The 14,414-nt window shown below is 43.3% G+C and overlaps 1 protein-coding gene across 1 annotated transcript in view; it reads left to right on the top strand.

The window, feature by feature from the left end:
- Positions 1-14,414, top strand: part of LOC134444636 (protein NLRC3-like) — a gene marked incomplete at its 5' end in the record, with an annotated part of 55,932 nt that overhangs the window by 41,146 nt on the left and 372 nt on the right. The window lies entirely within an intron of this gene.

Genomic DNA, 14,414 nt, shown 5'->3' with positions numbered 1-14,414 from the left:
TTAACCTCATCCGAGGTGTCACCGGCTTCGATTAGATTATTTATTTCCTTGCGTTTCCTTGTCAACACACCCAACTTTCCTCGTTAGTTCTAATCAATTTATACAATTCCTTTTCTTGTTCAAATTCAATTGCTTCTTGCCCATTGTTCACATCTTGCACTTCCACTTCCATATTTGCCATTTACGAGCTCAATGTCAAGCACCACAACAGTCCAGTAACACTTTACGCACAGCCACAACTTTGTTTCCAGCTTGCTTCCGCATTAACCACAGGTGGCTCGGCGGCCGACGTTGTTTTAAATCCGTTTTACTCACGGTTGATGAGCTTCACCAAGTTTCGGATGTCGAGGTAGCTTAGTAAACAGTTCCAGTTTTCCAAATCCAATAATCCATTATTTCGACTTTTGTGAGTCCAATTTTCGATAGTCCAAGGAATGGAGAAATACTAGGCCTCGGCAGGGATTTCAGTATGCGCACTCCTCAATCGTACGGTGCAAAAGTATTTATTGTTGTCCAGAATGGTAAAAACTGATGAATGAAACCTCAATTAAAATAAAGAAGACAGTCCAGCCAAACGAAAGTAAGATGAAATAGTGGTAGAATTAAGTGAGTACGGTCGAAATAATGTATCAGACCGGGCTGCGTTTCCCCATTCAACTCAAAACTAACCCAAAACCCGGATAAATGCCATATGACAGATGACGCCATCCCAAAAGATGACCCGTCACCTAAAGCAATAAGCATAAACCAAAAACTAAATACATAATCCAGCCATAAACATTCAGTTAATCTTCCACATAATAATCAAATATCTTACATTTAACCCAAAATATTACCTTATAAGGCCAAAACATAAAAAGTATCAAAATGGCTGTAACAATCTTAGTATGCTTCATCATCTTTGAAAATAACCGTTCAGTAAAAGTCGTCCCGACTGCCCTCCTTAATTCTGTCATGCTTCTGCATTGCAGACACGTGTCGTCCAACAAATCCTATTCCCCCTTGTGTCCGTGCGCAAAGCAAAGTGCTACGGTGTCTCTCAAAATATGTTGTTTATTTAAGATAAAACAATGAATAAAATAACTGTATCCTTGCACATCCTTTCAGCGGTAGTAGTTTTTGACTGTCAGCGTCCCTCTCACTGTTATCCAACAACAGTAGTGGTGAATTGAATAGCCTACCCCTACAGCTGTGGTGTGTCAAAGCCGTACTCGTGTTGGTTCAGACTGCCCCCCGGTGACCAAAAAGTGTGCTGCAAATCAAAGTGGTGAACCCGCAGATGTAAGTTTTAATTTGCGTTATCTCGAAAAAATATTTGCGTTATCACGCAAAATATTTGCGTTATCTCGCAAATGGTTTGCGTTATCTCGCAAAAGATTTGCGTTATCTCGCAAAACTGTTTCCAGTGCATTCCAGTCTCCAGTGCATACATTCCCCCCTCCAAAAAAACCCCCTCCATGTCACCAATGGGCCACCGTAGCATTAAGCCGGACAAAAATGCATTAAAATGCATGACATTGCATCTAAGAAACGCACATTTTCTTGGGGCATTGAATGTTTAAATTACCATATTGTAACGGTGCAGCCGACTGTAGGCTATTTTTAAGTTTTAAAGATCGCCTCTCAACGTAATTTAATTAATATTGCCGTGTTCCCAATTGTTATTGAATGTGTTACGCGTTGGTCCTGTTTTAAAAAACGTTCTGGTTGCTTTGTTTCAAGACGTTTTTGCAAGCTGGCAAGGTGGCTTGTGGAGAAACGAGAGAGTGTTCCGTGTTTCTCGTGGAAATGCGTCTCTGATTGGCTCACTCCTCCTGCTCTCAAAGAAACGCGTCTCTGATTGGCTCAGTCCTCCAGCCTTGGGAGAGAATGTAATGGGAAACAGAGTCGCCACTTCCCCGGATGGTACTGCACTATAGGGGCGCCAACGGAGGCGTGCAGGCTCCATTCAGGGCTGTGCTCTTTCGACAGCGACCCCTAGGCGAGCTGTAGGCACGGAGCAACCGGAGTGAGCAGGCTTTATGTATGAGGCTTTGTGCTGTGTGTGTACCTGAGAGTAGCAACCAGCTGATAGCTAAGCTAAGCTATGTTTCGGACCACCAGACGTTGCTTGTTTTGAAAACAAGCAGAAAAAAATTACTGGACATGTTTTTAGATAAATGGGTCGATATAAACCTTTGTGGGCAACGCCTTCTTTCGACGTGACGAAACACAGAAAGGCTTTCGTGATTCGCTCGTTTCTCTGCATTATTGATGTAAATTGGGAAACACCGGGAAACACAGCCAGGAGAGTTGACGCACCGCTATGAGAGCCTTGCAAGTGAGTTTAACTTGGGGTGACCGTCCGATCTTAGAAAGGAGTGAGTAAAACTGAGTTGTATCGGAAGTTGGCCTTTAAATGTTCTGAGTTGGGCGCCAGGCAGCAATAACACTGCCTTTGGTTTAGCCTTCGTTACCTTTCCAAATATGGCTAAAAACCACTGGCCAACACATAAGAAATAACTTAGATAACTTTGGGCGGAATTCTCCCACCCACGTAAGTAAAAAAAAAAAGCGCAACAGCGGCTCCGAGCTTACTCAAGCCAGTGAGTAAGCGGGGCTTACGCGCGATTTCTTCAGTTGCGCACTTTGGGTGGGGCCAGGCCAAAATCAGGGAGTTTCCCATGTTAATCGATCCTAAGCGGATTCTCCCGTCCACTTACGCGGGTTTGCCTTTACACGCATCAAAGTGCTGTAGCAAGGTCAAGCGCCACTATGAGGTAAAATGTAATATTGCATTTGATGCTCGCTTGGCTCGCATTTTGAACATGTTACACGGTAGGCTATGCTTTGTTGATGTTCCTTACCGTCAGCGTGAGTCCAAATCGAAATTCATTCACAGTTCCACATAAACATCCTACATTAATTGTGACAAAATATGACCAGCTGCCCAGAGCATGTTCTCATATCTGTGAACTTACAAACAAAAGCAGGCAATTAATTAATCAGTATGAGGATCATCATGTTGTCCCCACGGACGGTAAAACCAAAAACACCTCGTTGCACCATGCGCAAGTAAGTTGACAAGGCACGTCAGACTAAAGACCGCTGTTCCAGTCGTCCTAACAGCCAAAGTATGCCTATTCAAAAAACAACCGTCACCATTTTACTATGTTGTAGCCACGACGTTAAGTAGGCTAAATGTTTTTTTATTGCAACTCCTCCACTTTTGTGATTTATTGGCACTCGTGCATATGTGCACGTAGCCTATTAAACTTTCTGAACTGATGCCCGACATACAAAACCACCACCTACTGAGGTAGGCTACAGGTTGTCCTATCTGTTTTTGTAAGGCAGAAAATATTTCCTGAATGTCATTACAGCTAAACGTAAAAGGGTAGGCCTACATATCAGAGCATGTCTTTGGCATTTCGCTTCTGGTCTCTATTACACCCCATCAGCTGCGCGTTTAAGTCCTGGCTTGGCATCGCATGCCCATGTCCAATTAATTCCCATGTCTGCGACAGAATATAAAGTCTCCGTTTTTTCATGACGATTGATTTCCTTTTTCATTCTTCGGCATGCATGTAGCCTAAGTGTAATATGCTGACGGACAGCTGAGATCCACATATTTCCAATGATATTAAAGTCACGTTGCTGTACAGAGAAGCGGAGAAGCACTTTTAAAAGTCAGCAAATACAATGTGTTTGTTACTGTGGGAATTAGCTGTGGGAATGATCAGCATTTTAAATCAATTTTTGATGTCCGGAATTGTCCAGGCAACACGCCAAACTCAATTTTTAACAAAACGTTTCATCATGTTTATTATTTCAATCAACCTGTTGCGCACCATAACGCTCAGCGGAGTTCCCGCCAAAGGTACACATTGCGTTTCCATCTCAATATCTCACCTCCACTACTCGCCTTGTGTTCCTGAAAATGAGCTGAGGTTAGATTTTGAGATGCTTTTGCAAGAGGACATTTGGCACGTGGTTTTAAATTCAAAGTTAAAGTTCAGTGTTGGATCTCAATGGACTGCCGAGTCTTTCACATGGTTGATCTGAAAATCCATGCTCCATAGTTTCCTTGTAGCCACAACTGATGAACTTGGCGGAGACTCGTCCCCCCATTTAGCATATATCACGCCTATGTTGGGCTACGCGCTGTTTTTCTGAGTTAAGCGCGAGGGGTGTGGCGACGTTCCAGAGGGGAGAATACGCGCAAGATAAGACCGCGTAAAATATGCGTGCGTAAAACCGACTTAAGTGGAGACGGGAGAATTCCGCCCATTGTGCACTTTTGCAAACCCTTGTTTGCAGACTTGCGTGCTCGGTCTCTATTTGGAACAGCGCACATCAGTGTCTGGCTTCAGCGATTCAGAAATGGTGATCTTCTCGGCGCACACACTTCATGGTTCCTTCTCGCTTGCTCACTTGGCTCGTGGTTGTTGCGATCCTGACAGACTCAAACCCAATTTATAGGCAGCGCGGTGAGATGGGAAATGTAGTGAACACGGGGTAATGCTGTGCTCTCACTCCTGAGGAGGCAGTTTTTTTTATTAATTCACGAGAGGTGGAGGTGGGGGATAGAGTTCTCAACGGGTCGGGTCAGCCCGACAAACCCGACGGGCCCCTTGGGTTCGGGCCGGGTTTGGGTCGAAAATATAAGCATATGGCTCGGGTCGGTTCGGTCCGCGGGCTCAATCTTTTCCACCCAGTGAAAAAAAAAAAATCAGTTCTGCTGTTTACCGTGAATCATGGCGAATTTCCCCTTGATGGGTCAGTAAAGCTAGGCCCATCTATCTGAATATATGTAGGCCTGCGTAACGGAGGTCTGGCAGGCTGCTGCATGCAACATTGCGCAGTGCTTAATTTGTAAATCACAGGTACCGGAACGCAAAACAAACATGACATCACAGCGATGATGAGTTGGACAGAGGTCCCGGAACGCACAGAAAAACTACATTGGCTACAATTACTCAAACGAATAAAAAGGGGAAAAAAATCTTAGATGCAATTTTAACGATATTGAGTCCCATGTCAGCTCATGGAACCATAGCCTACTTCTTAATACAAGGGACGGTTGGCAATCCAATGGCTATTTTAAACAACAGCCATAGTAGCCTATTAAATGCTGTAATTACAACAACCAATATTTTTAGTTTGATCGCTAACTTTATGCTTAGTAGTCTCAGCAAATGCAGTGCATGGAAATTCTTTCCCTATATGAGGTGAAACGAAACCGAAGCGGTATTCTAGGCTACATATGGAAAGGACAGTGGCTTTCCATAGGCTATCCTTTCCACTTATTCCCACAACGTTGGCATATGCGTATTAAACGTTAAATCCACGCTTTGTTGGCGACTTTGTTGCATATAATTTGGCTAATCCGCATGTGCTGTTGCGATATGCCACTTCACTATTTAAATGGCTCGTGCACCGATGGTAAGCGAGCGGCAGCGAAGACGGCGATTTTTCCGGTAGACTTGACTTTTCACACTGACTGTCTGCTCGCGCTGCGGTCTGGTTGAAAATCCCCCCAGCCAATGTTTTATTTGGAGCGTGTAGGCCCTGTTTGAATGAAATATCACCTTGTCTTTGCTGTTTTCGTGCTCAAATTGACTTGTAAGCAACTGTCGGCAACTTGTAAGCAACTGTCTTGGGAGGGAAGGAGACGTGCGCACACACATGCGGAGCGCTCGCCAGCCGAGGAAGATCTCATCCTCTCACCTAGGCTATCTGTCTTTTTTTGCTACATGGCTGATCAATGCACCAACCGTAGCCCAGGTGCCACTAGAAATTAGTAGGCTATGTCCAAAACCTTGTGTGCCGACCAAAATTTGATGAAACTTTTAAACAATGTTTGGCACAGCCAGGCTTTCCATCTCATCCGCGCATATGAACAAACAAGGAGGGAGGGGCAACTTCACGTAGCCTGCATTTAATCAGATAGGCCTATTCGGGATGGAAATAAGCCTACATTTAGAAATCAAAACAAAAGGTGGATGAATTGTTGTTGCCGTGAAGCATGAGGCGGTTATTGAAATCGCGCTGTGGATGATTCTGCTTAAATAGCAAGAACGTAAGTTTCCCCATTTCATATTATGTTTCTATTGTGAAAAATATTTTCACTAGGTTTTTAAGTGGGTTATGCAATTTACTGCACATAAGTGCCCTTAAAGACCCACCACAACCCGTCATTCTCCATAGGATAACGTGGGGAAACTCGACCCCCGACTTCGGGCCTCGGGCCGGGTTCGGTTAGATAATTCCAAGGGATGTGTCGGGTAACATCGGGCTCGGGCTTTAAAAGCCACGGGCCGAGTAGGCTCGGGTTGACATTTTTAGGCCCGTTGAGAACTCTAGTTAGCTGGGTCTCTTAGCGTCCAAAAAGGGCCTAATCGTTACGCGCTGGATAGAAGCACCAAAATCGGTGTAGACCTTCCTTAGGGTGTTCTCCATCATTTCAGAAGGGGTGCCCCAAATTTCAATGTCATTAAGGTCATTTTTATGGGGTAAATCCAAGATGGCTGCCCAAAACCAGCCAATAGTAGTAAAATGCTGTACTGCCTGGAAATAATGGTGTTATGGGCCAATCCACCTGTTTGTGTGTGATGTATACAAACTGAACTTTGAAAATATGTGCAAAACTTACCATAAAAACAATGTTATATATGTCTTATTTAGATTCAAAAACAGGAAAATCATAAAAACCATGGTCAGAATGAGATCACTCTACAATTGAGAGCTCATTTCTGGGCATTTAGCTATTGAACCAACATTCATTAAGAGTTTTAAAAATTTGCAGTGGGTCATATCTATAACATCCAAAAAGAAAATTGTGGTTAGAAAATTTAGGGGAGAAGAGATAAACCCTTGAACTGGGCCACACATAACTGTCCCAATGTTAGCATGCTAGCATTAGCAGGTTCAGACACTCAGTCTGCTCTTCAGATAAAGATGGCAAACAATAATTTTAATCCCACTTACACATGCACGCACACACACAAACTACTACTACTTCCTTAGGACCCCCTCAATGATTTAACCCGAGTCCAACTGAAATATATTCATATCAATCAAGTCAATAATACATGTACATATCAAGTGTCAGTGACAGCTGTCAAATGACAAATGTATGCTGATTAATGTTCAGATATGTATATCGCAGTCCTAAGTGTAAAATGGCGTGATAAGGGCATTTATGCTCAGGAAATTATGAATAATCAATATGCAATACACCATCCATACAGTATATTGACAGATACTTTGTTTTAAAAGAGCAAAATGGTAAGATGTCTGTTTTTCCATCTACTTTTGGCTTTAATCTAGATGACATGTTGGCTACCTAACCACTTAATTTATTGTTTGCTCGTTATTTTTTATTTGTGGATGTGGTCCTTTGTTTAAAACATGTCTGCCTGCCTTCCCTCTCTCACATAGGCTACTAAAATAGTCTTTCAAAAACTTAAAACAACAGCATGTGGAAATCCTATTGGCTTTGGAGGGCTAACGTCTATAAGACTGTACTGTACTCTGCTGTATTGCACTGTACTGTACTCTACTATACTGTACTGTACTCTACTGTACTGTACTGTACACACACACACACACACACACACACACACACACACACACACACACACACACACACACACACACACACACACACACACACACACACACACACACACACACACTTTCTCTCTCTCTCTCTCTCTCTCTCTCTCTCTCTCTCTCTCTCTCTCACACACACACACACACACACACACACACACACACTGCGTCTACTTCATGTACATTATGGGTTTGTGTGTATGTGTGTGTGTGTTTTTTCTGTGTGTGTGTGTGTGTGTGTGTGTGTGTGTGTGTGTGTGTGTGCACGTTCATGTTCATGTTCATGTTCATGTTCATGTTCATGTTCATGTTCATGTTCATGTTCATGTGTGTGTTTGCACGGGCGTGCATTTGTAACTTTGGGGATGTGTTTGAATTTGCCTCTCATACAGGGTAGCTGCGCGGTCTAAAAAGTCTTAAAAAAGTCCCAAAAAAGTTCTAAACTAGAAAAGTGCTCAGAGACCACACCTCTGCCAAGGCAGGTCAAAATTAGATTGCGATTCTACAGCCTTTGTCAACATATTCCTTGTTTCAAAATGTCAAAATGACACATTCATGATAGTTCAATCCTTTGCAAACCTTAATAATAGAGTGCAGTTATTAAAGGATGATGGTTCTTCTGCCATTCATCATCCAGTGAAAAGATGCATATCACCGTAGTTTAGTTAGGGCCAAGAATACAATTAGGCTACACTTAACCATCTACTTTAATTTCGCCTTGGGATCAATAAATGATAGGCCTACTCTACTTTCTAGCTACTCTTAACCGATTAATCAACATGATGAAAAACCCATAGGCCTATTAGGCCTATGTCATCCACGAACATCCCATTTGTTGTGTCTTTGTCAATTTAAGTAAGTGGCTTATTAACCCCTTAAGACGTGACTTTATAAATGTGTTGTTACCAAGTCGTGGTGCATTACTAAAGGGCCTGTGTTGTGTCATAGTATTGTAGTACTATAGTAGTCACATTTCAATGACTATTACAGCGTGCCACTGGAGGTACGTCGCGCATTAAGGGGCTATAGGGACACTGTGCAGGAAATGGTCAAAAAAGGTATTGCAACTATGCTGCTCATTGAAACTGGGCTGCCTATTGCCAAATTTGATTTTTACATGAAAGTTTACCAAGTAATAAACAGATATTTTCTAGTATGGTTCAAGAACAGTCATTTTTGCAGCTAAAAATGGGGATTTTTGGAAATTCAAAATGGCGGACCATGGAGAAGATCCCCCTTTTCATGTATGAAAAGTGCATTTTTTCCAGTCATAATGAATAGGCCTACTTAGAATTTGATGGTGGTGGTAAGTATTCATGAAAAAGGTAACATTAGTGAATGGGCAGCATGAATTCTGGAAATAAACAACTAAAAATATCGCACATTGTCCTTTTAAGAAGAACACAAAGATGATTTACAGTAAGAATGCAGACATTTTTCTTTCCATTCCAATACAAGTAATTCAATTACGTTAACAGTAGGCTACCACCAATACGGGTAGGACTATAAAACTTGTGAGTGTGTTTCTGTCCACCACCACCAGAGCGAAGTGCCAGTCCATGCAGGCAGATTAGTCATTGTTGTCAACACACCGTCCGTGCATGGATTGGGTGGTTCCAGTTTGTAATCAATGTTCAATGCCTGCCACTTATAATTGTGCCAATCTACATGGTTATGCACCACCCTTAATATCAGCTATGTTGTCTGACTGGGTGTTCTCTGGTATTAGTAAGAACGTTATGTATAGCTTAGTGAAAACATTAGGCTACCAGAGGCGTTCATTGGGCTAGAAATAAACGAGTGATGACGTTAGCATTAGCTACCTAGCATGCTAACGTTCGGTCTGAACTGAAATGACTCATTTTGTCAAAACCCAATGACTACCAACTTAGCATATTTGGCTTGGCATACTCACAAATATATGATGAATGTTGCCTATTGTGTTAACTAATGTCCAACAACTCCATAAAGTTACAATGATTGGTTTTAGCAGAGTTGAAACGCTAGGTTAACATTGCATTCAGTTACCATGTTGGAATAACTAGGCTAGTGAACTAGCTAGAAACTGCCCGAGCTGAAATTAAACAGGTGTTGTCAAAATGAAACAATGTACATAATAGGCTTGGCATATTCACAAGTAAGTGCATTGAGTGAGATGTTAATGAACAGCCCACAGGACTAGCAAAAAGTTTTGACAGAGATGTTTATTGGGTTAGAAAGAAACTCTCCTGGCTTACTGAGTACGGTAGAACCAAGCTTACTGTTTGTATTAATCTAGGCAAAGTAAAACTACGGTAGCTGTACTCTGAACAATCACCCGTGCAGTGTTGACTGGTCATCGCAGAACATGTATTTTGAACCGGTTTTAAAGGCAGCTGGCATCCAAAACGTTGCAAGAGGAGACAGTCCGTTCCCCCTATTCACATGACACCGAGGGTGCTGCTGCTGTGCTGGCTGGTCCGTTTCCCCTATCAGAGACAGTGTAGATCATCAGCTGCACCTTCCTATCAAAATCTCTGCCCCTATTCACATGACACCGAGGGTGCTGCTGCTGTGCTGGCTGGCAGCCGCCCGGCAGCAACACAGGGGGATATTCGTCTGTCCAGTGTGATCAGTGCTCAATTCACCTCGCGCACCTTGTGGCAGTCCGTGAAATAGCAGCGAACATACAATAACGAACACATGCACAAACCCAGGCGATCACATAACCTCCCCCCTTGGCGGAGGTAAATATGTGTCCCAGGTCTGCTACCCAACCGGTCTGCTGCGAAATGCAATTTATGAAACGTGACCGTCAAACATGAACATTAAATGTGGAAAATGTGAGCGAGCGTCAAAAGCGCAAACCGGGGCTCTCCTGGCATTTCGTTTCTGTAATGACAGCTGGTCAGGTGAGGATTGTTTGTATAAGAAGATCTTCAGAGTGGTTGAGGACATTTGGGTCATCATGGAAAATTGGGCATTTAAACCACAATGTGCCAAATTTATTGCGTTGTCTCGGAAGGCCGAATTGTGTCTGAATTGTGTGTCACCTCGACAGACAGCCAGCAACACAAACCAGCGGCAAATCCAAGGTTTGAGTCGGTAAGGGTTGGTGGAGCCCCGTCACTTCGGGCAGAGCTAAATTACTTCCTATATTCTACCGGTATGTAATCTCTGGGCAGAGGTGTTCTCTACGTCTTAAAATCATCACGGACCGCCACTATAACTGCCATTATGTTATTTTAACAATGCGCAAAATGTCTGGCCAAAACAATTTAACACGTGGCGAAACTCGTGATATTAGCTGTAAACAGCGCATCTGTCTGTAGTCAACTTCAATAATTTTTTATGAATCATAGAAACATGCTTACATTGTCAGGTACGAGGCAGGACAACCAGATGCGAGTCACGAACACCAAGTGTTTCTTTATTGAAGGGAAAAGGGGAGGGGAGAAGAGTTCTGGGATCAGAGTTCTGGGTTCGGGGTGTGTCAGGGGTTACCAGGGTTCCAGGGAGTTCCAGGGGTCACCAGGGTTACAGGGGTTCCAAGGGTTCCAGGGGGATCCAAGGGTCACCAGGGTTACAGGGGTTACCAGGGTTCCAGGGAGTTCCAGGGGTCACCAGGGTTACAGGGGTTACAGTGAGACCAAGGGAGTTTAAGGGGTCACCAGGGTTCCAGGGGTTCCAGGGGTTCCAGGTTCTGAGTGTGTGTTCCCCCAGGAGTAGAGCACGATCTGGAGGGCTGGAGGATCCGTGGAGTCCTGGGGGGGGGAACACACACAACAGAGCAGGTCAAGGGAGGCAGCAGTACAGTTCAGGGAATATCCAAAATCGTAATCGTATGAGAGAAGGCTGGTCAGATTTACCGGGAGTAAGACGTAGTTGGAGAATCGCTGGACGAAGGCAGGTCAAGATCCGGGGCAGGAGAGAATTCGTTGTCAGGTCAGGCAAGGTTCAGTAGCAGGGATCAGTCTACAAAATAGTCGGCAAGCAGGAACGGTGTTGCTTCACAGACGAACTGACACTGAGTGTGTGGAGACCTGGGTTTAAATACTCACACAAAAGGCAGCAGGTGACAAGGAACAGGTGGCAGAGTTAATGAGCACTGATCAATTGAGCTTCCTGATTGGCTAGAGGGTGATTGAGAGTTAGAGTGTGATTGAGAGTTGGAGTGTGAGAAGGCGTGGCAGCTGGCAGTATGTGGTGGAAAGTTACCCAATTAGTGGCGCATGGAGCAGACTCGTGACACCAATAGGCCTATTGAATAAGGGCTCGATGGTGGGCAGAGAGAGGTGCCTGTGCGCGCATGCAGGGATGTGACTCCATCGACGGGGAGAGTGAAGAGACGGGAGGGAGAGTTGTCAAACAACTTTTTAAACGGCGCTAGAATTGCTAAGCTCCGCTTAGCGTAAATGCTAACAAATTATGAATCTGTTAACTTTATGAGGGAGAGCAACATATCCTTGTATAAAGACATCAATGGACTTTAATATGTAACTTGCCCTGTTCATGTTGGGGGAGAGATAGGAGACCTGGCGCTGTGAGTGTCTGTTCACTTGCTCATTTGCTGTCACATCATCACCTCACCTGAAGTTTGTAGGGCATAGCATACAGTAACTCTCAGTAACAGTAACATAATGTTTTAATGTGCAAGCCTTTCAGTATTGTCAAAGTAAAATACAATTTGCCTACACATGTTATTTATAGCAAGTGTTATTTTGGCAAGTGTAGACTTGCATGGATGTAAGACATATGTTGTCAAAGGGCACATTTCTTTAGATTAGGCTACTATGAAATTATATGTCTCATTGTGAGGCTAGATACTGGTAGTACCAATGACATTTTGTATCTAGCATATGCCTTCATGGCATATTAGGGCTTACTAGGTGTTGACGGTATTTTAGCTTGGGTGTGTTGCCTAATATGCCGGAGAACCCGCCGCCCGCCCCCCCCCCACCCCACCCCCCCTGATCAATTTCACTCCAGCATTGCTAGAATATGGCTGGAATATAAGACCATTACCAGTAGGACTTTTTCTTAAATACCTGCCACCATTATTCTTTTTGGCATTGTAATGAGTATTTTTCGTGACCCCGGTTAGGGAACTGGGAATGGGAGCGATGCTGGTCTAAATATTCATTTTTGTGATCTAAAATGGGTCTAAAAAAGGTCTAAAATTTGATGTGGTCAAACCTGGGGACACCCTATCATAGCAAGTGTACTGGTGAGAGCAAGTGTGTGTGTGTGTTTCTATTGAGTGTGTGTGTGTGTTCATGGGAAGCTTTGAAGCCCTCATGTGTATTGGCCACTCATAGAGAGAGGGGGAAGCTGATAGAGAGGGAGTGAAGTGGAGAGGTGTGAATCTCTTGTCTTCTACTCTAGAGTGTGTGTGTGTGTGAGTGTCTGCTAGTGGAGCAGATCTAGTATCATGCAGTATTACAGTTGTTCCCAAACTAGGGGCCGGGACCCCCCTACTGCACCCATGAATATTTATAATTAAATAAATTCTAATTGAATATTCACAGTATGCAGTATCTGCAGTATCTCGGATGGTGACACCCCCCCCCCCCAACTATGAGGCCCAACTTCATACGTGTGTGCATGTGTGTGTGTGTGTGTGTGTGTGTGTCTGTCTGTCTGTCTGTCTGTCTGTCTGTCTGTCTGTCTGTCTGTCTGTCTGTCTGTCTGTCTGTCAGGTGTGTGTGTTTGTGTGTTTGTGTGTGTGTGTGTGTTCATGGGAAGACCATATGTGAATTGGCCACTCACAGCCAGTGTACAGTGTGCATGTCTGTTAATGAGAGCAAGTGTGTGTTATCTGTAGAGGTAAGTGTGTGTGTTGAAGGTACCGTAGCCCAGAAGTCATTGAGCAGGTGTTTAGCACTCAGGAAGACACGAACAAGAGTTTCCGGAGATGGGTTTTTTATTTTCTTGTAACCCAAATTAAGGCCATGAGGCATAAATCAAACAAAATGTAAATAATAACTAACTAGAAAAGAAAAGACTGAAAAAATATGTTGACATGAGAACCAAACAAAAAATACATATGACTAAATGCAGTCAAAATGTAGCAAAATGTCAACATAATTATGCTAGCAAAATAATAAGGAATAATACCTCGGAGCTTACAGACGCACGTCTCTTCACCAGCAGCTCTACTGTTAGAATGAATCAAGCACCATTTCTACACACTTGTCTCGTGACTGAAAATGGACTGTACCAAGCTGCGCCATCAATACAGGGGTGCAAAACGGTGATACATTAGAAATAGCTTTAAACAGCTTTTAAAGACATCATCTAAACATGACATGACAAACAGGTAAGTATTAAAAACAATCGCTGAAGTTTGACGATGCAAACATGAACACTGCAGCCTAAATAAGCATTTTAAAATAATGAACCGGTTTCCTTCCGGGAAACCGGAAGACCAAAGACTTTTATTCTGACCGCTAAGCGGTTCAGACTCTTTTAGTTGCTGGAGATGATGCTGCTGAGCTGGTAAGCTGGAAAACATTTTACTCATGCACCTTTTAAACTTAAAGCTAAATAAACAGAACCAAAGAAATGAGTTGCGTGGTTATTTTAACTTAAGAAGAACGGGATGCAATGATGAAATGGTTTTTAACTGTAAGGGGTTGTAATGGCAGATGACGCTAGCGTTTTGTAACCGTAGTGTTTTGATGTTTCCGCTTAGAACACTACAGGAGAGTAATGGCAGACACGAGTGGAGAATGGAATGTTGCGGAGAGCATAATGCAAACTCCAAACATAATTACAAAACACTGAGCACATAAAGCACATAAAATGTTCATGGCAAGAGTCTCAATAATTTGCAGCAT

Source organism: Engraulis encrasicolus, unplaced genomic scaffold (assembly GCF_034702125.1).
Source record: "Engraulis encrasicolus isolate BLACKSEA-1 unplaced genomic scaffold, IST_EnEncr_1.0 scaffold_63_np1212, whole genome shotgun sequence".
Lineage (NCBI taxonomy): Eukaryota > Metazoa > Chordata > Actinopteri > Clupeiformes > Engraulidae > Engraulis > Engraulis encrasicolus.
Note: the sequence above shows the minus strand (reverse complement) of the source record. Positions and strands in the feature narration are given on the sequence as shown.